Source organism: Engraulis encrasicolus, chromosome 2 (genome assembly GCF_034702125.1).
Source record: "Engraulis encrasicolus isolate BLACKSEA-1 chromosome 2, IST_EnEncr_1.0, whole genome shotgun sequence".
Classification (NCBI taxonomy): domain Eukaryota; kingdom Metazoa; phylum Chordata; class Actinopteri; order Clupeiformes; family Engraulidae; genus Engraulis; species Engraulis encrasicolus.
In genome coordinates this window covers 41,931,363-41,949,680 of record NC_085858.1, presented here as the reverse complement: position 1 = coordinate 41,949,680, position 18,318 = coordinate 41,931,363, and the positions used below count along the sequence as shown (strand labels likewise).

The window sequence follows — 18,318 nt, the reverse complement described above, 5'->3', positions numbered from 1 at the left end:
ACCAGTGGAGACACGAATATGTTTTGAAAGTGGGTCATATATATAGTATAATAGTAGCATACATTTCTAATTTGGTGCCTTCCTGGCCGAGAAAAGGTAGAAAATGATTTTTTAGTGCTTGTGGATTTTTGACAACAATTCCCATAATGCACTGCAATGCTCAAGTTCCACAGGCCACACCCAGTTATTTGGGTCTCAACGCAACATCCCTCACTCAGCTTGCAGGCAGTGTTGCCAGATTGGGCTGCTTACGATGGTCATGTGTGGGTAAAAATGGCAATTAGCAGAAAAACCCGCCCAATTCTAGCCATCGAAATCTAAGAAATTGGGCAGGATTTAGAGCTTCTACTCGGATTTTGACCACTTTTTTGGACTGGAAATCATCAGCCTCATCTGGCAACCCTGCTTGCAGGTGCATCACAGTGGGACAGACATCACTGGAAAGGAGAAGGTGGAGCACACGGCAGCTTAGTTTTCAAGACTTTATTTTGTGCACACACGCTACCAACGTTTCGGTCAAAAATACTGAATCAAACAAAGATATCGCAAACCACGCCCACTCAATGCAAAAGCGTGTGCTCAAGTTGGGTCTCCTAAGGGGGCGTTGTCCCCTACTTCTTCTTCTCTTTTTGAGGTGTTTGTGCAAGACGGGCGCTACTGCCATCTACAGCGCTAAGGGGACTTCATTGATTCTCAACCTCAGGACTCCGAAGGTCTCCTAACCGAAGGTCTCCTAAGGGGTCTTACACACCAAGGCGGTAAAGCGTCGCGGAACGGCCGCGTTTTTTTACCGGCGTCGGTGAAAATACATTGAAACCTATCTGTCCTTACACACCGACCGGCGGTAGTCAGGCGTCAGCGGCGCGGGAGCCGGCTCCGCGCCGCGCTGCATTTGGAAAATAGAACTCCAGCGTATTTTTCACGCCGGCAACCGACGGTGTCTCATTCAAATGAATGGCAAAGTAGCACGCTAGCTTTAGCTGTGGGGAGGGTTTTGAACAGGCCTGGCCGCGCACGCCGACGCTGTCAGTGTGCAAGGCAGAGAAAAGCACGTCGGCCAAAACTAAGCAGAAAGACCGCGTCCGTCCTGCGACTGTTCCGTTCCGCCTTGGTATGTTTTGGCCCTAAAGGGGCGTTCACCCGGTGGATACCGGAAAGGAAACAAAATGACGCTTCTTGGTTACATCCACTTTCTTTGTTTCGGTGTTGCTACACCTTCTTCAGAGTCAAATGATAGCAAGAGAGAGACACACATTTCAAGACTTGACATTCACAGGTGATCCCACTTGGTTTGGCTAAATTGGTGTCATCTCATTGCAGGTAATTGACCCCACCCCCCAACACCAGGACAAGATTGTAAACAATTAGACAGCCAACTACCCAAAAAAGTGAAAAAACAATACACAAAGAACATTGTCAATAAAACCACAGCTACAATTATTAAAATACCACAGCCGCGATGTCGGCGCAATTTGTTACAGAAAGCAAGACATATTGGGTCTTTCTCAAATGCAAGGCCAGTGTCCTTCCAAGTGTGTCAGCCTAATTAGTCACGCCCAGTGATTGGATACTTTTTGGTGAACTCTACAGAATATCCAATCACTGGGTATGACTAATAAAGGGTATCCAATCACTGGGCGTGCCTAATTAGGCTGATACACTTGGAAGGACACTGGCCTTGCATTTGAGAAAGACCCATTGTGTTCCTCATTTATGCCCTGAGGCTCCACTGAATTTGAGTATGAATCCAAAATGCCTTTCTACGAAGCCTCTCTGTCTAATTGTCTGCAATCTAGTCCTGGTGTTGGGGGGTGGGGTCAATTACCTGCAATGAGATGAGACCAATTTAGCCAAACCAAGTGGGATCACCTGTGAATGTCAAGTCTTGAAATGTGTGTCTCTCTCTTGCTATCATTTGACTCTGAAGAAGGCGTAGCAACGCCGAAACGTTGGTCGGGTGTGTGTACAAAATAAAGTCTTGAAAACTAAGCTGCAGTGTGCTCCAGCTATTCAAGGAGGGTTTTTAAATTTGTATCCACACCTTGAATAATCAAACAGTTTTGGCGGACATAACTAAAATCTAGGACCAAACAAAGACATAATATACAAAGTCCTCAAACATTGATGAGCACACCAGACCTATTTTGATTAGCACATTTTAGAAATAACTCAAGTTCAATACATCTGTTGAGTTTACATCAGAAAAGTAAAGCAATAATATAACTTTAGTAACCCATTTTTCCATTTTTGTTAAATCAAAAGTGCACTCACTGCACCGCTAAAATTGCACAAAAACGGATCAGTGTTTCTTGTGTTATACTATTACCCTTTGTAGCAACCTTTGATCCGAAAAGGGAATAGACTGATGCTCAAGGTGTCTTTTATTTTTGTTGCAGCAGAATCACCATGTTCACCTCAGCACCGTGAAAACTGTGTGTCGGGTATACAAACATACCAACAAACACCAAATGACCATACAGTCTACACAGTACAAAACAAGCACATACAAGGACTGGTGTGGTCCTTTACAACCTTACTTTTCTTTTGTAAGCTCAACAGATGTATTAAACTCACACTATGCACATTGGAGATAACATGCATACTTCTTGGCACACTGTTCAAAACATTTTCAAAGGTGGTGTAGTAATTATTTGTGTTCACTGTATAACATGGCAGGCAGCTTTTCAAGCAGGACTTAAAGAGCAATAAAATCTCCAAACTCTGAACCTGAATCAAACTTTGAGGATGAAAAAGTAGAATAAACAAACAAATGTTTAGTTCACTCTCTGAAATTTGGATTAAGCATGTATGCATACATCTTCGTTCTCGCTGGAGAACGGACTTCTCCTGAGCATGCTGTCCACACGGTGGACTGATCATCAAAGTGCTTCACGGGGTCCGCAGGGATCACTGCACTCAAGAAGCTGAGATAGATTACGCGGCATACGCTGGCCAGTTTACAAAAGAAAAGTAACATTAATCACTTAAAATGTGTCATTTGTCAGGCAACAAAAAGCGGCAGGCAACCCAGAGAAGAATACAAAAACAAACCCTTGTTAAACAGCTTCAAGCCCGTATTAACATTGCTTCATAGGAGACAGACACACCTTCATCGTCTCTGTTGCAACAAATCTGATTATTTTTCTTCTTAAATAGGGACGGGTCTCTTGCCTCTCTCGAGACATTGAATCAGAGCCTCTGGTATTTTTCAGTAGGAATTTCAAAGCGGTCAACCCAATCGGCATTGAGCAGGTTCCCAGATGATGGACAAGGTGACACGGAGGAGCGCGAGGAGGTAGGAGAGGTGAGATGGGATTATGAAGTTGAAGGGTTATCTGGCTGGCTTTGGGGTCCAGGGCCCTGAGTTGTAAAAAAAAAAAATAAAACAAAATGGATTGCTTCATTTTCATTTGGTATCCAATACCAATGGTGTGCGAAGGACATAAGGCCAAATATATTCTGCTTAACATGTATGACTTAGAAATTTAAATCTATAGGCACACATTTTACTATCAGAAAGCTCTATTGTGCAATACATGATGCATGTTTCAGACCATAGAGAGACAAAATGTTAGGTGCAACTCATCTGGTCACATAGGAAATTATAAATCAGTCAATTCCACTTAGATGCTTTTCTTGAACTAGACAGAACATATCACCTTAACAACAGCATCTGACAATGTATCATGCATCTGACAATATATAACTTTTTTAAAGTCAATGAGTGAAATTGGATGTTGATTTCAAAACGTGTTTTACCCTCAAACTTATCCATTCCTCCAATTCCAGAATCTATTTCAGAGCAGTTAGAACCCCCCTCAATCACAATTCTCCATCACAACAAAATGGGCTTATACAAAGCTGTGCCCAAATTTAAGCGGAGAAATCCAAGCACTTATTTCACCCACATTTTCTTACAACTATGCACCACAAACAACATGCCAAACTGCTGTACAGTGTTGCCAGATGTGTGATCAAATCCCGCCCAAAAGGTTCTCAAAAAACGCCAAACTGTGCAAAATTCCGCCAAATTGCCAGAATTGTTCCTGTTTTTACCTGCAGAAGGCCATCCCAATTGCCCAATCTGGCAACACTGCTGCTGTATCCCAACAACAGCTGCAGTTGGTCATTGTCAACTAAATCTTATAATGGCTATTAACATATACACATGACATGATATTAAACTGTATCAAACAACCACACTGACATCTCAAGTAATGTAAAGGGATTACAATTGAGTTGTACTTACAGGTTTGCTTCCAAGAAGTTATACGTTTTCTTGCTTGTATTGGTCGTAAAACACACAGGAGATAAGCCTCTTGGACAAACTGGAAATCGTCAATGGTCCAAACTCCCAGAGACTGCAGTCCAGGGATGGTCCGGTAGAACACTTGAAATGGAACTTCTGATGTCTTAATCGTCCATTTCTAATAGTAGAAAAAAGTTCAATTTTAAGGGATAATTCAAGTTTCAATTAGGTCTATTGTGAAAACGCACCATGTTTCAATGGAATGGCTGCAGCCCAACATAAAACAACCTAAAATGACCTTAACAGAAAGAGCGGTACATGATGATGATGATGATGGACTTTATTGATCCCTACAGGGGAAATTGAGTGCCACCTGGTCATTCACACAGCACATTCCAGACACATAGACAAACATGCACTAAGAAACAAGAAACAGTCCATCATCTAAACACACAAAGAGTCACCACAACATATAAAAACACATAAAACCAATCAGCAACTGTTTTTAAAAAGTCTGATTGCTGCAGGGACAAAAGATCGTGGGAAGCTTTCGGTGGAGCACCTAGGGTGGAGGAGCCTTTGGCTCCTGCCACTCCTCGTGAACAGGCTGGACCAGTGGTGTAGTCTACGTAGAACGCAGGTATACGGACTACACCCACTTCTAAATTTTAGGGGTTTCAGTATACCCACTTAAAATTGATTGATCCATTATTTAGAATAGCATAAATATATACAGTATACCCACTTCCAAAAATGATAGAATATACAGTATACCCACTTCAAAAAAGTAGACTACACCGCTGGGCTGGACAGAGGGTGTACAGAGGAATTATCTGCTACCAATTTTACTAATGAATTTAGTGTGTACAAAGTATGCCTGACTAACTTAGCTATCCTGGCTTCGAAACTAAAAATTACACATGCATGCCTGATTAATGCCACACCAGTGTGCCAACACTACTCAAGCAAAGCGGATTTTACTCGTAGCCTGGGAGACGTGGGGCTGCTTTGCAACAAATAGAACGTCACACTGCTGCAGCCCAATATAAAAGAAATTTCATTACCTTAACAGAAAGAATGGTGCAGAGAAATTTGACCTGCTATCGGTTTTAATAATGAATAAAATTGGTACAGAATATGCCTGACTAGCTTACCTATCCCGGCTTAGAAACCCGGATTCACTTTTTTTTTTGCAGTCTTACAGTTTGCATGTTGCCTGAGAAACACCTGACGAACGATCGTCCATGGGGTTTCCCAGGCTAGTATGTATGGACAGGCCTGGGCAAATACCCGCACTCATGAGAAATAACAGTCTGTACAATGTACACACCACACCACCACCTTAGGCCGAATCCATACCATGGCGTCGCGGAACGGGAGTGAGACGAATTAGGCATTTCTGCTTAGTTTTGGCCGGAGTGTTCTACTCTGCCTTTCACACCAACAGTGTAGGCGTGCGCGGGCAGTCCTGTTCAAAATCCCCCCCACCAGCCAAAGCTAGCGCACTACCCTTGCCATTGATTTGCATGGGACACCACCGGCCACTGCCGCCCAAAATACCGACTACCGCCGGTTGGTGTGGAAGGACAGATATGTTTCCATATATTTTCACCAATGCCGGTAAAAATCGCTTCCATCCCATGACGCTTCACCACGTTGGTTGGAAAGCGGCCTGACTGAACGCCGGTGTTGCATTTCATCATCAACAAGATTGAAATCATTGACAAAACAAAAAGAAAGGCACATGGACGTGTTGACACTGACCTTGGAAAAAAAGTGGACTTCAAGTTTACATCTACGCCAACGTCTTTCAGCCCTACTACATTCTTGCTTTAGCGATTTAATTGTTAAATTCAATCTCCAGGGTGCTTTTTTCATGGCCCACTGTTTTGCATTGTACAGGGGCAATAACATCCACAATACGAGTCATCCTTGAATAAAATTGGACATCATCTGTACTCTCTGAAGTTTGACTTTGGGTTGCTGCGAGTGCCTGCTGAAAGAGAGCTGCTGTTCCATCATTGAAACCACTTCTTTCGACTGTAACCAATTTCCTTTCAGCATGAAGGTACAATAAGTTACTCCAGCAAAAACACAGAAATGGTCAGAAAAGCCAAAGTCCTTGATGGTCGCAGAAACATTAAAACCCGTTGTTATGACTAGGTCTAGAGTGTGACCTTGATTGTGTGTTGGTCCACCAACGTGCTAAAAGTGTCAATTAAATTTAAAAAATCCTTAGAAGAGGCATTCTCTGGGTTATCAACATGTAGGTTAAAATCTCTCGATGTAATCACACTGTCTTATTCCACACGTTCAATAAAAGCTAACCAAACTGCTTTAGGAAGAGTGGTGTAGACAGACAGTCTATAAATAGTCAATAAAAGTGTCAGAAGGACATTTTAAAATTTCAGCTAAACTACAAATGATGAATTTACCTAGTGCTGTCTTTGAATTGCTGACACTGAAATGGTGCCTTAGTAATAATTGCTATTCCTCCTCCCTATTTATTCTGTCTGATGAAATTAAAGGGTAGGGGGTGTTGTTTCTATAAGGGTGATTAGGCTAGTGACAATGGGCCCAAAAAGGCCTTCGTTTTCGAGATACCCCAACCGGAGGTAGAACAAAACCCAATAATGTTTTTCCTCATCTCTAAGGTGTCCCATACATGAAAATGACTCTTGGCCAAAGAGATTTTAATGCTAAGCCTAAAATGTTTACACATTTCCATATGCACCTCCAAACAAAAAAGCACCAAAAATATGACTTCTCCGTATGGGAGTAGATGTATAAAAAATCATGCAGAAAATTACCAGAAGCTCTGAGAGCTTTGAAAATTGGTATGCTTGTGCCCAGGGGTTACCAGATAGACGTGGTTTCATTTGACCATCTTGATGTATGAAGGAGATATAGGCATTTAATCACACACCTAAAATAGGCGGAAAATGAAAAAAGTGATATTTATACAGAATGTCATCATTTACATTGTAATTGCTTTGTCAGGGTATGTCATATGCACACATATGATATCTTGATGGAAAGGTGAGATTGTGCTGAATCCAGCAATACCTCATATGTATATATTTCATGAATATTCAAGATGGTATATTGTCCAATGTATGAGGTGACCAGAATGAAAAAAATCGAAAAGGAGTTACAGGACCTATTTCAATGCACTTTAGTGGTGACAGGAATGCTCAAAATTGTGTTACAGTATATTACTTCAAATAAACTTATTATTAGTGTGTGGTGCTATAGATTATGCTTGAATGAAGAATCAGATTAGGGTGAAAATATATTTATCACTAGTGTGTGTGTGTGTGTGTGTGTATATATATATATATATATATACGTATACAGTATATCATTTCTTGCACATCTGTAGGTATTGTTAAGCTGTAAAATGCAGTGACTCCACCTACTTCCAATGCCTTGCAACTAGCTCATCAGAATATTGCATCACTCCTTTCAGGTAGATATGATAGAGGAAGGGGAAATAGAGTGGATGTTAATCAGTTTATTCAGAGATCTTATATCTTCCACGAAGTGAAGCTCTCCAGTTCTTCTCCTATGAAAGAGCCAGCTTTCCTTGTCAGTCTTTCAAGACACCCAATACCCCCTCTTCATTGTGCTCCCTCCCCAGCACACCACTGCATAGAAAAGGACACATACTGGCTTCCACAGTCTCATAGAACAGTGGTTCTTAACCTGGGGTGCGGGCACCGACTGGGGGTGCGCCAGAGATTCCAGGGGGTGCACAGAATTTTGTTTTTGTAGAGGTTGTGACGAAAATTATACTTGCAAACATTATAGTTAGGCCAAATTTAACAAGTTTTGGTCCCCATTTAAAGTCATTCAGGTATTGATTCATGTCTCTAGCGAGAATCATTGTAATTAATCACTCATTTATCATTTTTTATTGCATACACATGTAAAATTGTGTGTTGGGGTGCGCGGCTTGTCTTCGGCACAGGTAAGGGGGTACTTTAGGAAAAAAGGTTAAGAACCACTGTCATAGAACATATTAAGGAGTTTATAGCAGACAAGTATAGCCAACACTGTATTTTTTGTAAGCTGCATCTTTGGCTGACTGGTCCAGTTTGTTGTCTTGTTATACCCTGAAATACAGTGAGTCAAATATGTATTTCATCCCTTGCTGATTTTGCTGGTTTGCCCACTAATAAAGACATGATCAGTCTATAAATTTATGATAATATGTATTCAAACATGAAGAGACAGAATATCAAAAAGAAATTCCAGAGAATAACTTAAAATAATATATTTTAATTTATTTGTATTTAATTTAGGCCAATAAGTATTCGACCCCTCTAGCTAAAGAAGATAAAGTGCTTTGTGGAAAAGTCCTAGTTGTCTAGCACTGAGGTCAGATGCTTCTTTTAGTTGATGACAATGTTTGTGCATATAGTAGAACATATTTTTGCCCATTTTTCTTTGCACATTATCTCTAAAACATTAATAGTTTGTGGCTGTAGCTTGGTAAATGGGAGGTTCAGTTCTCTCCATAGAATTACTATAGGGTTAATATTTGGAGACTGTCTAGGCCACTTCACGACTTTAATATGCTTCTTATTGAGCCACTCCTTCGTTGCTTTGACTGTATGTTGTGTATTATTGTCATGTTGGGAGATCCAAAAATGACCCACCCTTCAGTGTAGTGGTGGAGGGAAGGACGTTTGCACACAGGATTGCACATTACATGTCTCCCTCCATCCATTCGTTGACGATGTGAAGTTGTCCTGTGCCTTGGCCAGACAAACACCCTCAAACCATAATGATACCACTTTCATGCATGATGGTGAGGAGGGTGTTCTTGGGATCATAGACAGCAGTACTCTTTCTCAAAACACATTGAATTGTGATAATGCCAAACAGCTTGATTTTGGTTTCATCTGACTACAGCACCTCCTTATCATATCCTAAACCAGTCTGATGTCCGTTGGCAAACCTCAAGTGGGACTGCACAGGTTCCTTCTGAAGTAGAGGTACCATGTGTGCACTACAGGATTTTAAACCTCTGTGGCATTAAGTGCTACCAGTAGTTTTCTCAGTGATTTTGGTCCCAGTAGCTTTGATATCATTGCCTAGTTCATCCCGTACAGCTCTAGGGTGATTTATTTCTGTTCTCATGATTATCAAATCCCTACAAAAGGTCAAATCTTGTATAGAACCCCAGACAGGCTGATGGATAGTCATTTTGTATTCCTCACATTTTGGAAGACATGCATCAACAGTTGGGTCATTAATACTCAGTCTCTTTCTTGTGGCTTTGCAGCCCATTTAATCTTTGTTCAGGTCTAAAATCGTGTCCCAGATATCATTTGACCACTCTTTGGTCTTTCCCATGCTGGTGAGGTTGGAGTGTGACTGATTCACTCATACTATGGACTGATTCTGCTGATTCAATGTGTCTTTTATGCATGTTAGTATATACAGGTGTCTTTAATTCAGATGACAAGTTGATCGGAAGTGCCCATCTGGTCTGTGGGCCCGGAACTGTATTTAGTTGACAGGGGATCAAATACTTATTTTGCTCGATGAAATGGAAATAAATTAATATATATTCTCTTCAGTTAATTTCTGGATTCTCTTTTTGATATTCTGTCTCTGCGTATTAGAATACATATTATCATAACATTTATTGACTGATCATGTATTTTTTAGTATGCAAACCAACAAAATCAGCAAGGGATCAAATACATATTGGACTCACTGTACTTAGATATGCTTACAATCTCCACTTCATCAACCTCAATGGAGACTGCTTGCAGAGCGGGCTTAGACCTCCAAAAGTTCACCTTCATCTGCTTGGTCTTAGTGTTGAGTTGTAGGTGCAATACACCACTGCACAAAGTCCTGTACTCCTGTATTCCCCTCCTGCCTTAATACAGCATACAATTGCATTATCATCCAAGAACGTCTGTGGCATGTGCCTGTGTTGTAAATACGTTAAAGGGTTTAAATTTTTTAAACCTTCTTGCATGATTATGTGTTATAACAGTTCATAATATGTTTTCCTGGTCCTGTGAATGTGGAAAAATATTTTTACTTCGTTTGATTGTTACAGTTTATGAAAATTAAAAAAAATGGTAAGCCTGGCCAATTAAAAAAACAGGGCAGGCTTACGTCACCCTGACTACCACGCCCACCCACAGAGGAGTCAGATCATAGATGTGTATCTATGAGTCAGATTCTATAATTCCATAATTAATCGTTATTTTTTTCGAGCAACTATGGCTGAACGTCTACGGACTTGTGAACTTTGTTCAAACAAAATTGGACAATTGCATATGTTACCAAAAGACCCACAAGTGAAAACGGAATGGCTAAAATTTATTTTTGGAGCTGTGCCAGAAAAGCATAGTTCAAAGTTAAGTGTGTGTACACTGCACTTCGACGAGAATGACTATACCAACTTTGGCCAGTTCCATAGTGGATTTGCGGCGAAGTTACATTTGAAACCAGACGCAGTGCCATCATCCCGACTGTCTGGTTGTAGGCCTACTGTACCCGTAAGTAACCTAAACCAATTATTTGATGAATGTGTCGTGTGTGCGTGTGTAGCCTACTGTGTATCAATCCTATGGGTAATCTGGCTGGCAGACGTAGCTAGAGCTCTACCGTTAAAGCTGGCATGTTGCAAAACTGTTGCTAATGTCAGTTGACACTTGACAGCGTTATGGTACAACAACCAACTGTCATTTGCTATCTTTAACATTTTAACTATAAGCTTAAATTAGTTCACGTGCCTAACACTGCACATCTTGGGCTACTGTCACGTAACGCCAGTCTGCCATGTTTAACTTTTTTATTAGGCTAGGCGGCGTTTTGGCACTGACAAACTCGCTGACTAATTCATTATGGTTTTAAATCCTCAACACGCAGTTGAAAAGTCAAAGCAACTATTCTGTGTTCATTTCCCTTTTTGTTTGTCACTCAGACCAGCTTAGGAACACCCACGTTCAAGGATGCGGCTTGTCAGACAGACCCACCCATTCTGTCCACCAAGGGTACTCAGCTGTCAGCAAAGACTTTACGACGTTATCGTGTGAAAAGCAGAGGTCTGTGATTTCGTTAATTTTGCAACAGTGTCTTCTATTCTGTTTTAGTTGCATCTGATAGACATCTATAGTTGTGTGGGCCACTGTGTTATTTTGTCGTTATTCCTGTGTTTTCACATAATGGTAATTGTGGTAAAAATTCATTTCAAATAGAAACTCAAACACCATGCTCAGCTGCCACTGAAACGACTTGGGAAGCCCTGACCTCCACACCCATCAAGTCACGGCCAGCCGAAAGACCACGCTTGGCTGTGGAGGAGGACGACGATGAACTGCTAGATGAAGGGGAAGACTCCTCAGTAGTCGCTGAACCACATGACTCCACATATGTGCCACTACACTCATACTACCACAGTACTACACTGCCAGCAAAATTATAACAGAGGTTATGTCTTAACGCTCAAAATCAGTGTGCCCATGACATTGATTGTGTTTGCAGGTCACAGTGCGAAGTATGGCAGCTACTCGCTGATGAACCTGGAGAACAACAACATTATTGATGTGCAGCTTGTTCAGGTGAGTAGATGGTAGGTTATTAGCACAGCTATGTTCCAACCAGCACGTGTGTTTTACATATCCAGTCTACTCAAACAGACTGAAAAGTAGAAACATTATTTTGTGGTGTAGACATTCTTGGATTCATACACTCATCATGCTTTGATTTTTTTTCCACAAGAGCAATGAGGTTGGAGGTAGCTGCAATATGGAGAAGGAGGGTCTGAGAAAAAGCCTGGAGTTGCTTGACTCAAAGGGTGTGGCAGTGGACTACATTGTAACTGACCGGCACCCTCATACAGAAATACCTGCGTGATCGTGATGTCCAGCATTTCTATGACGTCTGGCACTTTGAAAAAGGTAATGTTTGTCTTTTAACTTGATTTGAGCAATAACTGTTATCTAACACTGAAAGGATGGGATGCCCAACTAAATAAATATTCAAGATATTTATACAAACCATTTTGCAAGGACATCCAGATGTACACCAAAAATAATTCTCTCAAAACTTTTCTTTGTCATCAGGGCTCTACAGTGCGAGCATTTTGCTCGCATGTGCCCCTAAAATAAATGATTGTGCGAACAAAATAATAGAAAGGGCGCACGTGTGCGAGTAGATATTTCAACCCTTTCAATCGCATTTTTCTCCTAAAATAAATACACCCCATAGAGAAACGCAGGAACGTGAGAACGAGAGAAGGCGCAAAAGCCTGCGTGCGCGCCGCGCACAGAGACAGGCAGAGAGACAAACAGTCGGGGGATAAGATAAGCGTCGGGAGTATCGAGCGCTTCCACTGAGAAGCGCTGGAGAGAAACTTTGACGCTAGAATTGCTAATTCCCCGCTTAGCATAAATGCTATCAAATGCTCAACCTGTTAACTTAATGAGAAGAAATAGCTTCCATTTGTATATACACTTATCTTGTAAGTACGTGGCTTGTACTGTTTATGTTACTCCTCCTGAGACGTTGCAAGGGAGGACACATAGCAGGCTCTCTCTGTGTGCTCACTTGCTCAACTGTCATCATCATCACATCACGTCATGTGAAGTCAGTATTTTGTTGGACACAATAGCAGTCTCGTGGTGTAGGGCACGTTTTTGATGTGCAAGCCTTCAATATTGCCAAACTAAGTGTTAGGAAATATGTTTTCTTGTCATCCACTCCTTTTTGTTTCATTTCTAAAATACAAATACAGAACAATGTTATATTTTCAAAGGGTAATGTTCAGATTACTGAGTTGCTATTATTGTGGTAGCCTACCAAATGCAATTTTTAAAAAAAAAAGTGTAACCCATGAGTAGGCTAATCATAGCCTCATAGGCTACATAGCATACCCATATACGAGTCATTGTATTTTCAGGACAGAAGTGTAGGCTAATTGCCTCTCTGGTCTCTGTCTCTTGTAAAAAATCTGCCCCCCTGACCAATTTCATCCCAGCAGCACCCCTGCCAGATCCTGCTGTGTAGGCCTGAATTGAAACACCAGCTGCGTATAGAAATGAATGTGAATATAGATATAAATGTGTAATATTTTGTTTAGTCCTTTTACTGGGAGGAATTAGGAAAAGTGGCCAGAGGTGATTTTAATTGTAGGCCTACCCCTCTAGAAAGTGTATTTGTGTGTGGAAAGAATATTCTCTGTATCTGTGTGTTAATAATGAAGCTGCGTCACAAAAACTCACTGTGCTCCTAAATTTTTATCTGTGCCCCTAAATTTTTTCACTTAGGGGCACAGGTGCTCCCAATGAAAAAGCTAAGCGTAGAGCCCTGTTTGTCATTTTCTTTTCTTTTTCACCAGGTCTACCTAAGAAACTTGACAAGCTGTCCAAAGACAAAGAATGCGAACTTCTAAAAAAGTGGCGGCGGAGCATCGGGAACCATGCTTACTGGGCAGCAACATCCTCTTCCACAGGCCCTGAAAAACTGGCCAAATGGACCTCCATTTTAAACCACATACAAAATAGGCACACCCATGATGACCCCACCTTTCCCAAATGTCTGCACCCTACGCTGCCTCAAAAAAGGTCAAAAAAATGGTTTAAGCCAGGTATGTAGTCCTACAGCTCCTCACTGCACTCCACCACATTTTTACTGTCAATTTGGTTTGTTTTCCGTTTATGTCGTACAAGTAACAAAAAATCTGTTGGTAGGCTCCAAAGCTCTCTGCAAGGTGGAGAAGTTACTTCTTAGCAAAAGGGTCCTGGCAGATGTGCAGAAGCTCAGCTCCGACTACCAAACGTCAACATTGGAGGCATTCCATAGTGTGCTATTAAGATTCACACCGAAGAATGTGGTCTTCCCATTTATTGGGATGTTGTGCAGGTATGTTCACTTCTAATGAATAAATACATCTATGTGTAGTACATAACCTACCCAACCTAAGCTGTTATCTTTCCGACCTTGAGTACAGTACAGTTACTACCACACCCTTCCCCTCCCTATAGACTGTACCTGGCAGCACTGCACTTTAATGAGAATGCTCGTCGCTGCCAAGCTAAAACATCATCTGGCCGCCTGAAATTTAAAATGAGTTTCCCCAAGGCAAAAAAAGGAGCAGCGTCTGTGAAGCCAGTAAAAACGGCACCTACATACAGTAAGAACTACATTTTGGGATTTTTTTAAAAAAAAAAATGTAACTATCAAGTACTGTTAAATATAGCAATTGGTCAATGCTCACTTCATTTTCATATACATTTTATTTTTAAGATTACATCTTCGAATTGATGGAGTTGCTTTTCAAGGAGGTCGTCCTCAAACCCCGGCCATTCCAAGATGAAGTGCGAGCAATCAATGTCCCCAGCTTCCTCTCAGCGCAGTATGAACACCCCACCATGGACGACGCTGTGGCAGCATACAAGTCGCGCTTCAGAGTGGAGGCCTGAACCCAACATATTGCCCCGTCCCATCAGGGAACTCTCGCCGGACACGCTGGACGACACAGGAGGGAATCACTACTCGAACTGTCCGGCCCAGATACCCCCAGCACCAGCTAACAAAAAACCGATATGCCAGGAATCTACAACGGCTGTAAAAGAAAAGAAGAGGGAAAAAGGATGCTGTTAATGTATAGGAATTTCTTACTGTATATATATATTAGTACACTGTTAGCATTACTGTGTGTGTGTGTGTGTGTCTGTGTGCGTGTGTGTGCGCGTGTGGGTGGTTGGCCTTTAAGTCATAATACAGCAAAATACAACAAATTCTGTCTGATTGATCCTTATTTCTTTATAAAGTATTATTGGTAGATGTAAGTGAATGTGCTTAATATTCTTTTACATACTTCCCATAACCTGTAATTGGTATGTCCCCGAAATCCCGTTGGTACAAGTTGAGGGCATTTTGTAAAGCATAAATGCTCAAACACACTGGATGAAGGCCAGGATGGTCTGTCATGCAGTGGACTGGTGACTCCAGCTGTTGCATTCTATTTAGTACCTGTGATGGGTATATTGCATTCAGACATGCAGCCGTGTTCTAATGGTAATGCAGAAAAGTCAGCTACATGTAATATCATTTTGGTCATAAGCAAAGAAACTCAAGAGAAAGAACAATCTCTTGGCGGGGAATGCATTGGCCACGGTGTAGTACGGGGGCGTTGCCTGAGGACACGAGTGGATGGAAAATTAACTCCCTTGCTCATGGTCATTGGTCAGTGGGTGCGATGGATGCCATTTTCGTACTCCCTTGCACATGGTCAGTGGGGGCGACACCATGATGGATAATTTGTGGCCAAGTAACGGCAGCTGTTGGTCAGCAGTAATTGCTGGGGGTAATTAAGGACAGCTGACAGACATTCACGCTGTCCTATGACCTGTTCCACAGTGAATAACATTTCTGTACTCCCCTCGCCATCATTTCCTACTACGCTGTTATGACGTGAGTAAGCCCTCTTGTCTCAATCCTCTTTGGTCAAAAGTAGTATTTGAAGTGTGAGGGCAATGTTATACAATGCATCTTACCACGGTCACCTCTCTGCAACAAATGTTTTCTGCCTCCGTCTCCATAGTGCAGCAATGCCCACATGTACACCTGAGGTAAAAGGTAGGCAATGACGTGGAAATTCACATGAGTGTTATTGTAATTACCAGAAGCCGCTGGGGCTCAAAGTGTTTTGTCTACACATTGCCACGCCGCTAGGTTGCACCGGTACATCTTATGATTGATCAATGTATTATAGAGGAAGTTCTTGGTGCAGCAGCAATGCTGAGATGTAAAACCTACGATACAGACATGCCGTGACCCTGGTTCGTATATAAAGTTTATAAAATGTACTACGGCTTCCTGCTTCATTTCTACCTTAATTTCAAAGGAGTAAACGTTTGAAAGACATTCACCACTACTGTGGTGGTAAAGCGTGAGCTATCTAGTCTAGAGCTCTACTAGGGAGTCTTGCAGCTGCTGCCAGGTTAGCCTGGTGACAAGATGCGCTGCTGGTAATAACTAATTATCCGTACCTTAATGAAAATGTTATGTCTTCATAAAGTGTCAAGCTAAAGGATCATAAAGTTTCATTGTCGGAAATACATATATTGACTATATGCCTGGTGTTGGCGTATAGTGAAACTACGACGAGAAAGCGATAAATTAACTTACCATTCTGATACATCCATTTTTCTCCGACCCCCGGCTTCCTCTTCAGAGATCTCCTCCTCCGACTCGGTCTCGGTCTCCGGTTCAAAGGCATAAGGTTGGATTCCTGCCATTCTTTTTTATTACAAAATAGCGTCGCCTATTTTATTGTTTCAGTTGGCGTAACAACTAGCGTTAACTTCCTAGCTCTGCGAAGCTGCGCGAGTCGTGAATGAGTGTGTTCTCTAGCAACAGCTGAGCCAATCAGCGCACAGCTCCATAACATAATGTGAAGGAGGAAAATTCAGTCGCTTCTCCGATGATGGCTTTTTTAGGCACAATCAAGGGCTTTGAAACATACCACAAAATAACTTTCTAGCTACAATTATTTGCATTCCGGGTCAGAGGACATCAAGGATTGTGAAAAAATGGCCGAAATGGGTTTATAATTAGAGTGGCATGGCCACTTTAAGTCCGATGTGTACAAAGTGAACAGGAGAGGAGCACAGTTCCCTAGGCTGCTTTAGTAGAACTACCACATACAGTGTCCAAGAGGCAATCTTTCAGTTTGACAAACTGTGGCCACTCTGTTAGGTAGTCCCTGATCAAGTACACTACGAGGGCATCCAGACCCAGGAGCCTCTCTCCCAATTGAGTTTTGGATGTTCTAGAAAGCGCTGGAAAAGTAAAGAAACATGACTCTATGTCCTGTGCAATAGGTATGTGATGGTATCATCCACTCCATCCTTCTCCTGGTATGAAAACTGTAATAGATCAAGTGCATGACTTACTGCGGTCTGAGTGTATGTAACAGCATTGTCTTCATGCTGTGGGAAGGGAGGGCCACTCGATTTAAGTCGTTTATCTCTTTTGGATGTGGCTTTTTGGGGACCGGGATAAGGCATAATGTGTTCAGAGTTGGTGCCTTACTAAGATGTACACTCGGGCTGAATAAATATTCCAGTAGCTCAGCCACTTCAGCAGCACAGGTCTTTAGCAGTCTTGGTGATGTCCTATCCAGTTAATGGGCTTTAACCAGGCCTGCTGTGGTTATAGAGAGGAGTGAGGGAAGAGATGCTGGGTGGTGGTAGTGTGACTCCAGTAAAGACTGCTCCTGGAAGGAGCAATGAGTTTATGTTTACATACAAATGGTATGTGTATTACCAAAGCCTGACAGCAGGAAGCAAAGGCCTTTTATTTCATGAGCCTACTGTAATAAACAGGGAGGGGAATAGCAAACATATTGAATAGTGAATTCAAAAGTTCATAGATCCATGCATAGCTTCATCAAGTTCACTCAGGCATTACCTGACATCACTCAGGTGTGGCTTGATACCATCATGTCACATGTTAGTGAATTGAATTCAGTTAATTATTTGTTCATAGCTTTAATTTAAAAATTGATTAACCCACTTTCTGCCATTAAATGTTAGTGAAGTTATAAAGCACCATATCTGTAGCCTACTGGTGACATTTCACATGTCATCTGATGACTAATCTCTATGGCTGGATTTACCAAGTAAAGAACTATGATGTCTCACACTTTTCTTCATCCGGTTACAGATCGTTTTATTTTTTATAATATAATTTTGGCAAATCATTTTTGGCAAATAGGAGGAAAGTTAAGGCTATGGTATGTTTGTTAAACTAAGGGAAATAACAGTGTGTCAAATACACTAGACTTCAATCCAGCAACCACATCATATTCTACAGCTAAGCAAATGGTTTGGCTGGACCTGGAAGAAAGGGCCAACCAAAGTGCAAGTCAGAAGAGTAATGACGTTATCTATCCTGGTGCATTTGCTAAATGTAGGCTTAATACAATTCATTGGGAACAAGGCATCGGCGGTACAGACCACACTGTGCATTCCTTTAATATGCCATGGTCAAGACCACTCAACTCAAATCCTCTCAGGGGTACCAAGGCT

General features: G+C 41.7%; 1 long non-coding RNA gene and 1 pseudogene across 1 annotated transcript; one reads left to right on the top strand and one right to left on the bottom strand.

Moving 5' to 3' along the window:
* Nucleotides 1-14,054, top strand: part of LOC134464658 (uncharacterized) — a 51,889-nt pseudogene extending 37,835 nt beyond the window's left edge.
* A 1,133-nt stretch (nucleotides 14,055-15,187) lies between these two features.
* On the bottom strand, nucleotides 15,188-16,493 carry LOC134462642 (uncharacterized). Its single transcript, XR_010037556.1, has 3 exons — nucleotides 16,415-16,493; nucleotides 15,781-15,850; nucleotides 15,188-15,256 (listed from the first exon to the last, which is right to left on the bottom strand). It is a non-coding gene; the product is annotated as an uncharacterized LOC134462642 (long non-coding RNA).
* Between the last annotated feature and the right edge of the window lie 1,825 nt (nucleotides 16,494-18,318).